Genomic DNA, 13,114 nt, shown 5'->3' with positions numbered 1-13,114 from the left:
AAAGTTTTTCCAAAATTTAAAAGTCTTAACATGATTCCAACATATTATTAGCAAATATAAATCCCCACTGATGATAGGCTTACTGGCCAATAATGTAGTCACTAATTAAAACATGATTTATAAAATCATGCCAACAATTTTAAGGCTATTTGAATAGCTTAGTATTCTATGCAAAAAAAGGTATCTATAAATGCTTTAGGCTACCCTAAAAGTTATTGTAGGACCAGATTAATATGTAACTTCATTTTATACAATACATGTAGTAGGGGGTCCCTGATCCATCTCTATTTCAGTTAAGGGGTCCTTGGCATAAAAAACGTTGAAGACCCCTGGACTAGAGCATCAGGTGTGTGAAAACATGGAGGCCACAATAACAAAAGATCTGCTGCTGTTTTCTTATGTGAGCATAGAAACAGCACATGGACAGGTGTGTGTTTGTGTTATCTGCAGGACAACCAACGGGAAAGGACACAGATAAGGTGTTGTGTTTTTAAACATAGACCTATTTATGAATAATTTGAAACAAGTTATGTCTGTGTATGTTTCTTGGCAGAGGCGTTTGTCCACAATAAATAGTTTATTGTCATGGAAATATGTTCAGTGAACCAAAGTCGCCTCCATCAAACGTCTGTTTCAGAGTGCTGACGTAATCAGAGTGCTGACTGACAGAGCTTTAGTAACGCTGCCAGCTGCTTCTGACTGGCAGAACTCCAGCTCAGACCGGCCCTCTGCTCTGATGTCAGACTGACATTTCTAGGTTTGGATGTAAAGGAGGGAGGAAGTGATGAACACAGACAGCAGCAGCGTCTGTCAGAGTCTGCAGACGGAGGAGGACGTCTCTCTGACCTGATCTGGACGGGACTTTAACAGGTGAGCAGCCTGACAGGTAACATTACACACCTTTGATGAAGAAACTCTGCTGTTGCTCCTTATATTTGGGGGATTCAGAATATACATCAACACAGTGTTTACTGTTTGTAGATCTGAATATTCACTAATTAATTTTGTAATTATTCTGTGATTTGTGACTTTTTCGGCAAAGTGAGACTTTATATGTTCAGTGAAGTCAAATTTAATCAACAGGAAACAAGTTAGATCTTTCTGCTCCGACAGGCTGAAGACTTTTTACTCTCTGACTGAAACTTGATCAGCTGGTTACTCTCTGACAGCACTAAACTACACGCCCACAGCTGTTTGTAGTCTTTACCTGGAGACAAAGTTAGAAGACTCCATGTTGGGGAGGCGGGGCCTGTGTTGTACTCCTCAGAGAGGTCTTTTTGATTGGCAGGTGTGTGTCACAAACTTCATTGCATCAAAAGTGAATGTGTCTTTTAATCCTCAACTACAGACTGAATGAAAACACATCCAGAGGTTTCTGAAGAGACAAGTTCAAACCTGCAGTTTGTCTCTGGCAGTTACTGGAGCCAGAACATTTCACTAAATGTGGAAGTATTTCTGACTTGTTTGACTCCACATCAACATGTGACAGTGTTTGTTACGGAGATATGTGAAGCTTAAATAAAACGAAAATGTTTCTAATGTGAAAAGTCACTTCTATTTATATGCTGGGAAATCACAAATTTGCCTCAAAGATCTTTACAGTGTGTATGTTATTATGAATATTTAAATCATCAACCGACATGATTCAGATTGATTATTGTTGATGAAACCTATCTAACTGTGAACTATAAATGAGATTTTAATTTGAGTTTTTTAATAATTGCATAGTTGCATAGTTGCACATCTTCTCCTGCACTGCTATCATATCTGTTTACCCTCTCTTGCGCTTTTCCTTCTGCCCTGGAATGCCCAACTGTTATTCTTCCCACCATTGTTGTCGTACAATTTTTCTACCTCACTAACTAGACCACAACTTGCACTAACTGTATATTGACTCTTTACTACATTTCAACATTTATATAGACTGTCTATTTATATTGTGTTATTAGCATATCACTTTCCCATATCCATCGACTCACTTATACCACACTTTGCGCCAGCTTTGTAATGCCTACTTAATCTGCACTTTATGTAGCCTATTGTATTTTGTATTCTTGTATTGTATTGATTGTGAAACTGTATGGTGTCATGCACACTTATGCTTTTCTTTGCCAGGTCGCCGTTGCAAATGAGAACCTGTTCTCAACGGCCTACCTGGATGAGTGAGTTTCTCCACCCACAACGTGACAACTACCTTTGCAAAGGTGCACCATATTTTTCTCTTAAGCCAATCAGAGCAGACTAGGCTTTTGTGGTAGAAGGGCTTAGAGAGACAGGCACTAAATAAGAGCGTCTCAGACAGAGGGTGAATAAAGATATATTCAGACAGACAGACGGTGAGGAAAATTAATTTCAACATTAAAGCATGTAAACGTCCATACTTTTTTCCAGTCTTCCTGTGAGCCCAGTTATGAATAAAGAGAGGAAAAAGAGCAGGTTAGTTAATATTAACTTCACAGCTCTCATAAAAGGAGCAGAAGTCAAAGTCCAACCTCAGGAGCCACTCCCTCTTTTATTCTCAACTGATGCCCAGACTGCCTTTAATGATATTAGATAGCAAGTGATAAAACCCAGATTATTCAACACTCTGCCACGTAATTTTGGACTAACCTGAATCTCTTTTGGGTTTCTACTAGAAAGAGGATTTATGATACAAAGTCACTTTTTTATTTCAGCTCCTTGTAACATTTCCGGTGTGATGTTTGTTCTTCACTTCTACAGTGAGAGCAGCTGGGATGTTATGCAGAATGGAAAAGTTGTTTAGCCGGGCTGTGGATGCAGAAACTTTACACCTTGGTAAGATGATGGCTCACTTTCCTAAATATCTATCACTCACTTATGTTTTGCACTCTGGTTTCAAAAGGAGTCTTTCCCTACAACTTATGTTCAAAGAGAGGTTTAAATGTAATCTTTTTTCATTTAAAGGAATACGCCACTGTTTGTTGAAATAGGGTTATTCACCGTCTCCTCTATATTTATATCGGTGGGCAAATGAATTTTTGTCTCAGTGCATGCATTGTTTTAGTACGGCGGCGCCGCTGCTAGCTTAGCTTAGCGTAATGAATGGAATCATTTGTTGCCGTTAGCATGTCGTGAGTAAAAGTGACCCAACAACAACAAAAACAAAACCTAATTACTTCTTGTGGCCTGCGTATTCACAACGAGTAAAAATAGCAATGCAGAATAAGACTAGACGATTTCCTAGACAGATATTGACTTGGGACTATATTGGGTGGAAGTAGGCTACAGCCAAAGCGCTGCTACTTGGGCACAGAGATATCGGCAGCCCGCAGAGCTCCAGGACCGACACAAAGTCACCCTTTCTGGGTTACTGGCTACCAAATGCCGCTGCCCTGATTGAGCTCAGCGGGGCTCAGCGGGCTGCTGTCCCTCCAGTCACCCAGAAACAGTGACTTCCCCGATCGTTTTTAAATAACTCAACACACATATCCATTATAAGATTAACTGGAACCTGTGGTAAGAGATTGCAGGCGTAACAAGCTCGCTGACCGCGCTCTCACTCACACACACACCGGCCATTTAGCAGGAAGAGGGGAGAGAGAACAGCGAGCTGCAGGCCCTGGAGCTCTGTCAGGGCAGCGGCGTTTGGTAGTCCAGTAACCCAGAAACGGTGACTTTGCGCAGGTATCGAGCACCGTGGGCTGCCGGCCGTGACGGCGCTCCATCTAGCTCACAGCGGGCTGAGGTCTGAAGAAGGACAGGCCGGGCGGCGGGGCAGTAACCCAGGCAGCACTGGCCGCTTTGCAATTATCCATCAATTTTTGTAAAACGGCCCAAATTTTACCTCTACATAGTTGTTTTCTCGCATAAAAAAGTCTCAGAAGTGTATTTTTTGATAAAATAGCAGATGACCAATGTATACAATTTCGGAGATCTGCGCAACCTATTCAGAAGACTACCTGATCTCAGATCAGTGGTGTAGCCTATGTAAATGTTGGGTGTGACAAAGAGAGAGACTAGAGCCAAATAAGGAGGAGAGATTTGCCCGTTTCAGAGGCAGTTTCTAATTGTGAAATTTGCAGCGGAAAGAGGTGTCAATGGGATTTTGAGGTTCTATGTATGTCCTATTTACCCACTGTCATTCAACTATGACAGGGTAAAATCGGCTTTGCATTCTATCACCCCTTTAAACAGCTCAAAATCATGTAACCATAACACACATATGCTTTAAGCACTTCAGGTAAATCATTTCAACATAACATTTCTATTCTACGCATTTCAGTTAAATCAGTGGGTCACTGGGATCAATGGGAAAATGGATCACCAGAGTTAACTGACTTTAAGGAGGTGATCAGTGTTCTGGATGTGTCTTTACCCGACAGCACCTGGACCTTTGAGAGCCAGACATGGACCCCTCCACATAGTGTACGAGACGAGCACAAACCCCCCTCTCAGATCACAGCCAAATAAATATGTACTTGAAAAAAAACAGTAGAGATACTACTAAGAAAAAGACCAGTAAATTAAATCAGACCTACAAATGGGCTCCAAACAGTGATGAACAGTTTATACACATTTTAAACTAAAATGAAATAAAACATGCAACAAACAATTCAACATTGTCCATCCATCCATCTTCGTCTGCTTATCCGGTATCGGGTCACGGGGGGAGCAGCTCCAGCAGAGGACCCCAAACTTCCCTTTCCCGAGCCACATTAACCAGCTCCAACTGGGGGATCCTGAGGCGTTCCCAGGCCAGGTTGTAGATATAATCCCTCTACCTAGTCCTGGGTCTTCCCCGAGGCCTCCTCCCAGCTGGACGTGCCTGGAACACCTCCTTAGGGAGGCGCCCACGGGGCATCCTTACCAGATGCCCGAACCACCTCAACTGGCTCCTTTCGACGCGAAGGAGCAGTGGCTCTATTCCAAGCTGCTCACGTATGACTGAGCTTCTCACCCTATCTCTAAGGGAGATGCCAGCCATCCTCCTGAGGAAACCCATTTTGGCCGCTTGTACCCTGGATCTCGTTCTTTCAGTCATGACACAGCCTTCATGACCATAGGTGAGGGTAGGAACGAAAACTGACTGGTAGCTTGAGAGCTTTTCCTTCTGGCTCAGCTCTCTTTTGCACAACGCCGCGCGGTAAATTGAATGTAATACCGCCCCTGCTGCTACCGACCAATCTCCTGATCCATTGTCACCTCACTGCGAACAAGACCCGCAAGGTACACTTCTACCCTTCTCTTGGGGTAAGGACTCATTCCCTACCTGGAGTAGGCACTCCATCGTTTTCCTGCTGAGAACAGTCTGTTGTGGCACATATTGCATAAAAAATTTAATGCTGAAAAACAGTATGCCGAGTTACAAATTGCAATTGTTAAACTGTTCAACATGGTGCTGACATCTGGCTGCTTTCCTGATGCCTGGAACCAGGGGCTGATCACCCCAATCCACAAAAATGGAAATAAATCAGACCCTAATAACTACATATACATATACATATATTATATATATATATATATATATATATATATATATATATTCTGTAGTATCCTATATTCAAGGATACTAACCTTTACTCAAGAAAAAAACCTACTTAGTAAATACCAAATTGGCTTTCTTCCAAGTTACAGAACCTCTGATCATATATACACCTTACATACTTTAGTTAACAAACATGTCCACCAAAAAAAGTGAGGGGAAATATTTGCTTGTTTCATCAATTTAAAAAAAGCCTTTGACTCCATTTGGCATGAAGAACTTTTCTTCAAAATCCGTCAAAGTGGAATCAAATGTATGTACAAGCACAATCAATGTGCTGTGAAAATTAATAATCAAAGAACAGAATATTTTACTCAAGAATGCGGTATGAAGCAAGGATGCTGTATAAGTCCTACATTACTCAACCTGTACATAAATGAACTTGCAGACCAGTTGGACTGATCAGCAGCTCTAGGTCTCAAACTCTTAGACACAGAGATTAAATACCTGCTTTATGCAGATTACCTTATTTTGTTGTCTCCAACCAGAGATGGTCTTCAACATAACCTCTCCATTCTGGAACAATACTGCCATAACTGTGGCCCGGATGCCAGCCGAACTTAGCCCGCCCACTACATTCAAGGTCGGGAAGTTCGGTCTGGACTTGTCGTGAGAAGCAATTATTGCCAATCAAATTGTCAGACAGATGATCAACAGCAACAGAATCAACCACGTCACCAAAGAACACTTGGGTTGAATTTGTTTACAGGTGGCTGCCGCTGGAGAATTGAGATGTGTAGATTCCACCATCGCGTCTGTTCCAGACGATATCGACAGCGCATTCATTTTAAAATCCTCAGCAGAGGAGCCTCAATAACTGCCTGAAAGCACGGTAGCGTTATATGGTGGAGAAAGATAGAGAGAGACTGAAGAGAGAGAGCGTTATATGGTGGAGAAAGATAGAGAGAGACTGGAGAGAGAGTGTTATATGGTGGAGAGAGATAGAGAGAGGCGTTATATGGTGGAGAGATAGAGAGACTGAGAGAGAGTGTTATATGGTGGAGAGAGATAGAGAGAGACTGGAGAGAGAGAGTGTTATATGGTGGAGAGACATAGAGAGAGACTGGAGAGAGAGATTGTTATATGGTGGAGAGAGACTGGAGAGAGGGAGCGCCCAGCGGCGCTAGAACAAAGCCGTGAATCAGAGAAATAAAACGTGTTTTCGACTGTAGCGAGCATGTCACTATCACTAACGTTATCCACATTCATATTTACACGCAACAAATGATATATCTAGCTCTTTTCCTGGTTCGGTTGGAACACGCCCCATAATCACAGCCCATTGGAGCGGTTTCAGACTCACATGCTGACTAGAATCTGAGTAGGACAACGTCAGGCTACCATAACTGGGCATTGGAGGTCAATTTCAAGAAAACTCAAATTATGATCTTTCAAAAAAAAGCCAATGTCTTGAAACCAAACACCATTTTACTTTGAATAACACCCAAATTAAACACACACAAAATTATACTTACCTTGGTCTGACCTTATTGGCATCAGAACATTTCAATAAAGCCATACATTCACTCAACGAAAAAGCACACAGGGCAATGTATGCATTAAAAACCAAGCTGTTCAGCATTAACATTCCAATTAGAATCTGGACTAAAATATTTGATAGTGTAATAGTACTGCTAGCACTATATGGCAGGCCTTCCAGAAAAATGGTGTTCTTGTGATTGTTGCAGACAAAAATCCTTGGTTGTGCGTACGTTTTTTAAAAATGTGATGGAATATGTGGGATATTTATGCAATTTTATGCGATGAAATTGCGGGAACTTGCAAAAATTCGGGAACTTGTGAAATTGGCGAGATGATGAAAAAGAGAAAAAAGTGACTCCCCCAACACCCTGCTTTTCGATGATGTTCACGCGTCGGCGCAATTACGTCACTTCATAACGTTCCCATGGCCACAGGGGAAACTGGCTGCCTTTTGTGTGAAGTAAACGCAACATTTTTCAACTTTCCACTAAGATATATGTGACTTTTTTGCAACGAAAATGCGGGGATTATGAAATCATGCAAGCACCATATTTTGCACAGAAATCGCACAATTTATGCCCGAAAGTGCGGCGTATTTCAAAAATCCGGTCCCCGGATAAATATGCGGACTTTGGCTGATTATGCACTGAATTATGCGCCGCATAATGTGGTTCTTTGAGGTACTGATATTGATGTGAAATTTTGGGGCCCACTCAGTAGATTGGAGCATGACTCCTGGGATAAACACCCAATATAGACCCTACACACAGAATTCTGTAGAAGAATTCTAAACGTTCAAAGGAAAACACCAAATAACGCTGTCAAGCAGAACTGGGACGTTTCCCATTACTGCTAAATTTACAGAAACAAGCTATTACATTTTGGACACATCTTAATTTAAGCCAAAAAGACACACTTCATTTCAAAGCACTATAAACCCAAGAGCTGAGTCCTGAAAACCTCAGTCAGCTGATGGTGAAGCTAACCAATGAGGCTCCCATCAGCACTGGTTCAAAACAACTCAACAGAACAAAACAGATTATGAATCATTCAAAAGATCAATATTTAGAACATTGGAAAAGTCTAACAAAAACACAAAGTAGACTTAATTGTTATTTGACTCTTAACAGAATATAAATTGGCTTAATATCTGCACACTGTCTAAAGCAGAGACGGATCCTGACTAAATACAGGCTCAGTGACCACCAACTGGCCATAGAGACAGATTATTCCTAAGAAATATATGTTCCCATGCACAAAAAGTCACCAAACTTTGCACACAAGTCCAGTCCTGTGCCAAACTTAATCAGTGTGATTTATATGCTAATAGTCCTGATAGTGGCGCTACAGCAGCCATGTAAAAACCTAAACTTTAAAAATTCATAACAAATCCACCGTACATGCTACAATGTCGCAATTTACGTCAAACTGTAGCCCCAATAGAGGAGAAAATATAATCAGCTTTTACCCAGTAGCTGTTATGAAGTCCATCACTCTACTTTTTGCAAAATCTGCAAAACTTCTTAAACCTATCTCCTCCCAATTGTTTTTGGCTCTGTTGACACCAAATGTAGGGAATTTCATCTCCAGACTGTTCTTGACAAATTTACTATTCAGAGTTTTGATATATTTGTAATAAAACATTTTACTGGATACAGTAGTGTAAAAAAATTCAGCAATTTCTTCAAAACTAAACCTTTGATGTTCATGGATAAAATTCACAATATCATGAGGTCACTGTTGATTTAGTGTGCAAAATGTCAGAATTTTTTTTTTTATGTTTGAATTGTGTCCTCATCTACACCATTACAATCAATGCAAAATAGAGCATCTTTTAACATCAGTTTATCACTAATTGATCTATGAGAAAATAAATTACAGGCATCTCATCGCATCTATGTTGTCCAAACAAAGTACACAAATTCTCTAAATTTTCTAGTGAGAAATGACTTTTTGACAGTAGTTTAAAATGCTGCATTTTCATGCAGTCCTGCCCCTTACATATCAAATATTGTGAAGCCAGTTGTGTCATCACCCAAATAATAGCTCCCTGAGATCAGCACCTGGCTATGGCGACAAAGGTTCTGAGTTTCCCTACGCACAACTTACCAACTCTCACTTAACAGTAGCCCTGTTCCGTGGACATAACCACGGTGATGAGAAGGAATGTCTCTGTTTGGCACCTATGCTGACAGAACCCTTGACATTTTTCTCTTCTTCTCCATCCACCGCTTTTTCCTTTTCCTGCAGAGCGGCTATAATTAATTTTGGTATTGTTTGTTTTCTTCTGTAATTACTGGAGTTATCTGACTGTGCCTCCTGTTCTAGTCTGACTCAGTCAGTCTGCTCTCCAGCTCTGTGGAGATGGTGGGGGTAAAGGTCTCCATCTAGTGGACTGATAGCACAACTACAGCTCATCTGTGGGTTCTCTGCCTTACACATGTTGGAACCATGGTTACAGCTGCTCAACCATCTCTAACTGTCCATGACTTTCTCCATGTCATTGCACTCAGATCAGTCCAGCACTGTGTGTGTGTGTGTGTGTGTGTGTGTGTGTGTGTGTGTGTGTGTGTGTGTGTGTTTTGTGTTGTGTTGAAGCCCAGAGCAGCAGCAGAGACCAGACTCTCCTGAACCTGAACCAGCTGTGTGTCCATCAAGAGCCACCAGTCCATGGATCCACCTTAAGTGTTTAAAGGACAGCTTCCTGCAGAGACTCAGTAAGTCAACATAGTCCCAGCTTTAACACTGCATCATGTTCTGTACATGTTCTAACAATGTGGTTGTTGCTTTTCATATATAACATTCAGAGGATACCACTGGATCAAGACAAGTCATTGTGGTTTTCTCAAACCTCCTGTGGATTTTAAATATAAAAACTGAAATATAATTCATTTTGCTGCATATTTCCTCATCTATAAACTCTGAGAAACTCAAACTGTTGTTGTAAAGTACCCTTCTGCCATTTAGTGGCTCTTATTTTGGCATTCTGTCCCTAAAAAAAGTTTAAATCGAAAATCCAATTGGGGATTAAGAAAAGTTAATGAAGTTGAGACCCATGTTCATTTGTGACAATAATAATAATAATAATAATAATAATAATAATAATACATTTTATTTATGGGCGCCTTTCATAGCACTCAAGGTCACCTTATAGTTAAAACAAGCAAAAATACAGTTAAAAAGGCAAATATAATTAAAACAAATACAGTTAAAAAGGCAAATATAATTAAAACAAACATTTAAAAGATTGAGATAGAAAAAATTAAAATGAAGCAATCTATCCATTATTTTGATGGAGAGTGTATCATGTGGGGTAGGCCTTTCGGAAAAGGTGGGTTTTGAGGGAGGTTTTAAAGGTGGGCAGAGACTCTATGGTACGGATGGAGAGTGGGAGGGAGTTCCAAAGGCGATGAGCAGAATGGCTGCAGGCTCTAAACCCCATTGCGGGCAGAAGGAGTGGAAAGCAGTGAGGAAGAGTTGAATCAGAGTGTTCTGGATGGAGCATGGGGCTGAAGGAGTTCAGAAACGTATGGAGGAGCGAGATTATGGAGGGCTTTGATGGTGAGAAGAAGAATATTTAAGTCAATACGGTATTGGACAGGGAGCCAGTGCAGTGGAGTGGAGTAATGTGTTCAGTTGTTGGGGTTCTGGTGATAATATGGGCAGCTGAGTTTTGGGCCAATTGGAGTTTATAGATGGACTTGTAGGGTAAACCAAAGAGGAGGGTGTTACAATAATCAATACGGGAAGTGACAAGAGCGTAGATGAAAGTAGCAGTATTATTGGGTGTAAGTGATGGATGAAGATGGTGTATGGTGCGTAAGTGAAAACAAGCAGACTGGGTGAGATTATTGATGTGTTTTTCAAAAGAAAGTGTGTTATCGAGGATGACACCGAGGCTCTTGACATGAGTGGAAGAGGGACATTGGAATTGTTGATGATGAGTGAGAAATTGGGACATTTTGGTAAGGTGGATTTGGAGCCAACAAGGAGAATTTCTGTTTTGCTACTGTTTAATTTGAGAAAGTTCATGAGTGAACCAGGTTTTAACTTTGTCTTAACAGTCAGACAAGGAAGACGGAGGGAGTATGGAAGTGGGTTGGTGGACAAGTAGAGTTGGGTGTCATTTGCGTGAGCAGTGAAATTGAATATTGTATTTCCTGAAAATAAAACCTAGAGGAAGTAAGTAAATTATTAAAAGAAGGGGCCCTGGGAACATCACTGGTAACTGGGGAGGGTTGTGATTGAACATTTTTAAGTTGTACAAACTGAATGCGCCAGAGAGGTAGGATTTGAACCACTTGAGTGATGTATTGATGACACCAATGGAGGCTAGATGCCCAAGAGGATATTGTGAGAAATTGTATGAAAGGCAGCAGTCAAATCAAGAAGGATGAGTATGGTGGAGAAAACCTGAAGTGGCCGTGCCCACCCATCAGTAGGTCATTGGTGATCTTGACTAGGTGCGTTTTTGTGCTATGGAGAGGGCAAAACCAGATTGAAAACTGTTCATAGAGGTTATTGTTAATGATATGAATTATGAACCCTGCAGCAACCGTTTTCTCTAGGCTTTTGAGAGATAAATGGCAGGTTGGAGATCAGTCTATAATTATTTAGGTCTTTGGGATTTGCACCAGGTTTATCAAGTACAAGTGTGATAGCAGCAGTTTTGATAGAGGAGGGAACATAAGTAAAATTAAAAGATGACTGGATGATGTTAGTTATAAGGAAGAGAGGGAGGGTAGACAGGTTTTAACTAGGTGGGTTGGCAGGGGGTCAAGCTTGGCAGGTGGTGGATTTTGATTTTTGGACAATATCAGATATTTCATTGATTTTTCAACTTTAGTTTTGAAAAATGACATAAAACTATTACATTGAGAAATTGAATACAGGTGGGATGGGAGAGTATTCGGAGGTCATCAAATTGTACTAATTATGGAAAACTGAGTGTTCCCTTCGCCAGATGATATTAGATAAGTGTAGTATTTGGTTTTTGCTATAGAGAGGGAATCCTTATAGTGCAGCATCTGGTTGTCATACATGTCCTTATGTACAACTGTAGCCTGCTTTTTGTAGAGACATTGCGAGGCCCGTCCCCTTTTACTTTTAACTGACGTGAGAGCTAGTGTGTACCATGGGGCAGAATACATAAAAAGAAACAATTCGGGTTTCAGAGGAGTGTCCAAGAGATTGTGGAGTCCATCATTGTACCGTGAAACCAGGTCGTCAGTGTTGTCTGATTTGTCAATGGGAAGATTGTTAATTCCAACAGAGAGCGGGTAGATCAATGTTCTTGATGTTCGAAATTAAATGGAGCCCGAGGTGGATTTGTTTTTAGATGGTGGTAAAATTGACATTAAAAGAAATTAACTTATGGTCAGAGATGGCAAGTCAAACGTCAGGATGTGTGTCCTTTGTTGTGTGTGGGAAAGTCAGTGTGCTGTTGTAATCCAAAACTGTCCAGTACTGAGGAAAAGTCCCCTTGTGAGAGTGTTGCTAGTATTGTCAACTATGAATAGCTAAAATGCTACTCAAAATCATGACTATGACTATGATTATTAGGGGACATGGAGCAGAAAGATGTTAAGAAGGAAGAAAAAACAGTTAAAACAGTATTATTGTTGGACTTGAGTGGGCGATAGCTAGTTGCTAATATATTAGGGTCTGGGCCCACTAATCTGTGAACTATGGATTCAAATCAGTTGGAGGAAGGGCGGTAATAGTGGCCACTCTCCATTTGTCCTTATAGAGCATTGCAACCCCTCCCCCCGTTGACCTAACGCTAACTGGATTTGACAGGTGTAAACAAACTCCAGGAGGTACAGCCCTCAAGTGAGCTGTGTAAATCATTCTGTCTGCTGCCAGGTTTCAGTCAGGCACAAGAACTGCTTTTTGTCTCTTGTAGAAGAACGAAATCAGGGGACCCTTGTTAGTACAAGCTACGATGTTGAACAGCCCCACAGAGACATACCAGCTGAGGAGGAAACAGGAGTTGAGATAATGTCACTTATTGTTAAAGTTGTTAATTTATTTTATTTTCAAAAGTTTGGTAGATTTGTGTTCTCAGAAGTTTGATAAATGCTCAGTGCAATTCCAAACAGTCACGTAACTGAACGGGAAGTATAACAG

At 40.9% G+C, this 13,114-nt stretch overlaps 1 long non-coding RNA gene across 1 annotated transcript; it reads left to right on the top strand.

Moving 5' to 3' along the window:
- The first annotated feature begins 650 nt into the window (after positions 1-650).
- Positions 651-9,700, top strand: LOC120568412. The gene is made up of 4 exons (XR_005640722.1): positions 651-870; positions 2,116-2,204; positions 2,722-2,796; positions 9,584-9,700. It is a non-coding gene; the product is annotated as an uncharacterized LOC120568412 (long non-coding RNA).
- The last annotated feature ends 3,414 nt before the right edge of the window (positions 9,701-13,114 follow it).

Source organism: Perca fluviatilis, chromosome 1 (assembly GCF_010015445.1).
Source record: "Perca fluviatilis chromosome 1, GENO_Pfluv_1.0, whole genome shotgun sequence".
In the NCBI taxonomy this organism is placed as follows: Eukaryota; Metazoa; Chordata; class Actinopteri; order Perciformes; family Percidae; genus Perca; species Perca fluviatilis.
Note: the sequence above shows the minus strand (reverse complement) of the source record. Positions and strands in the feature narration are given on the sequence as shown.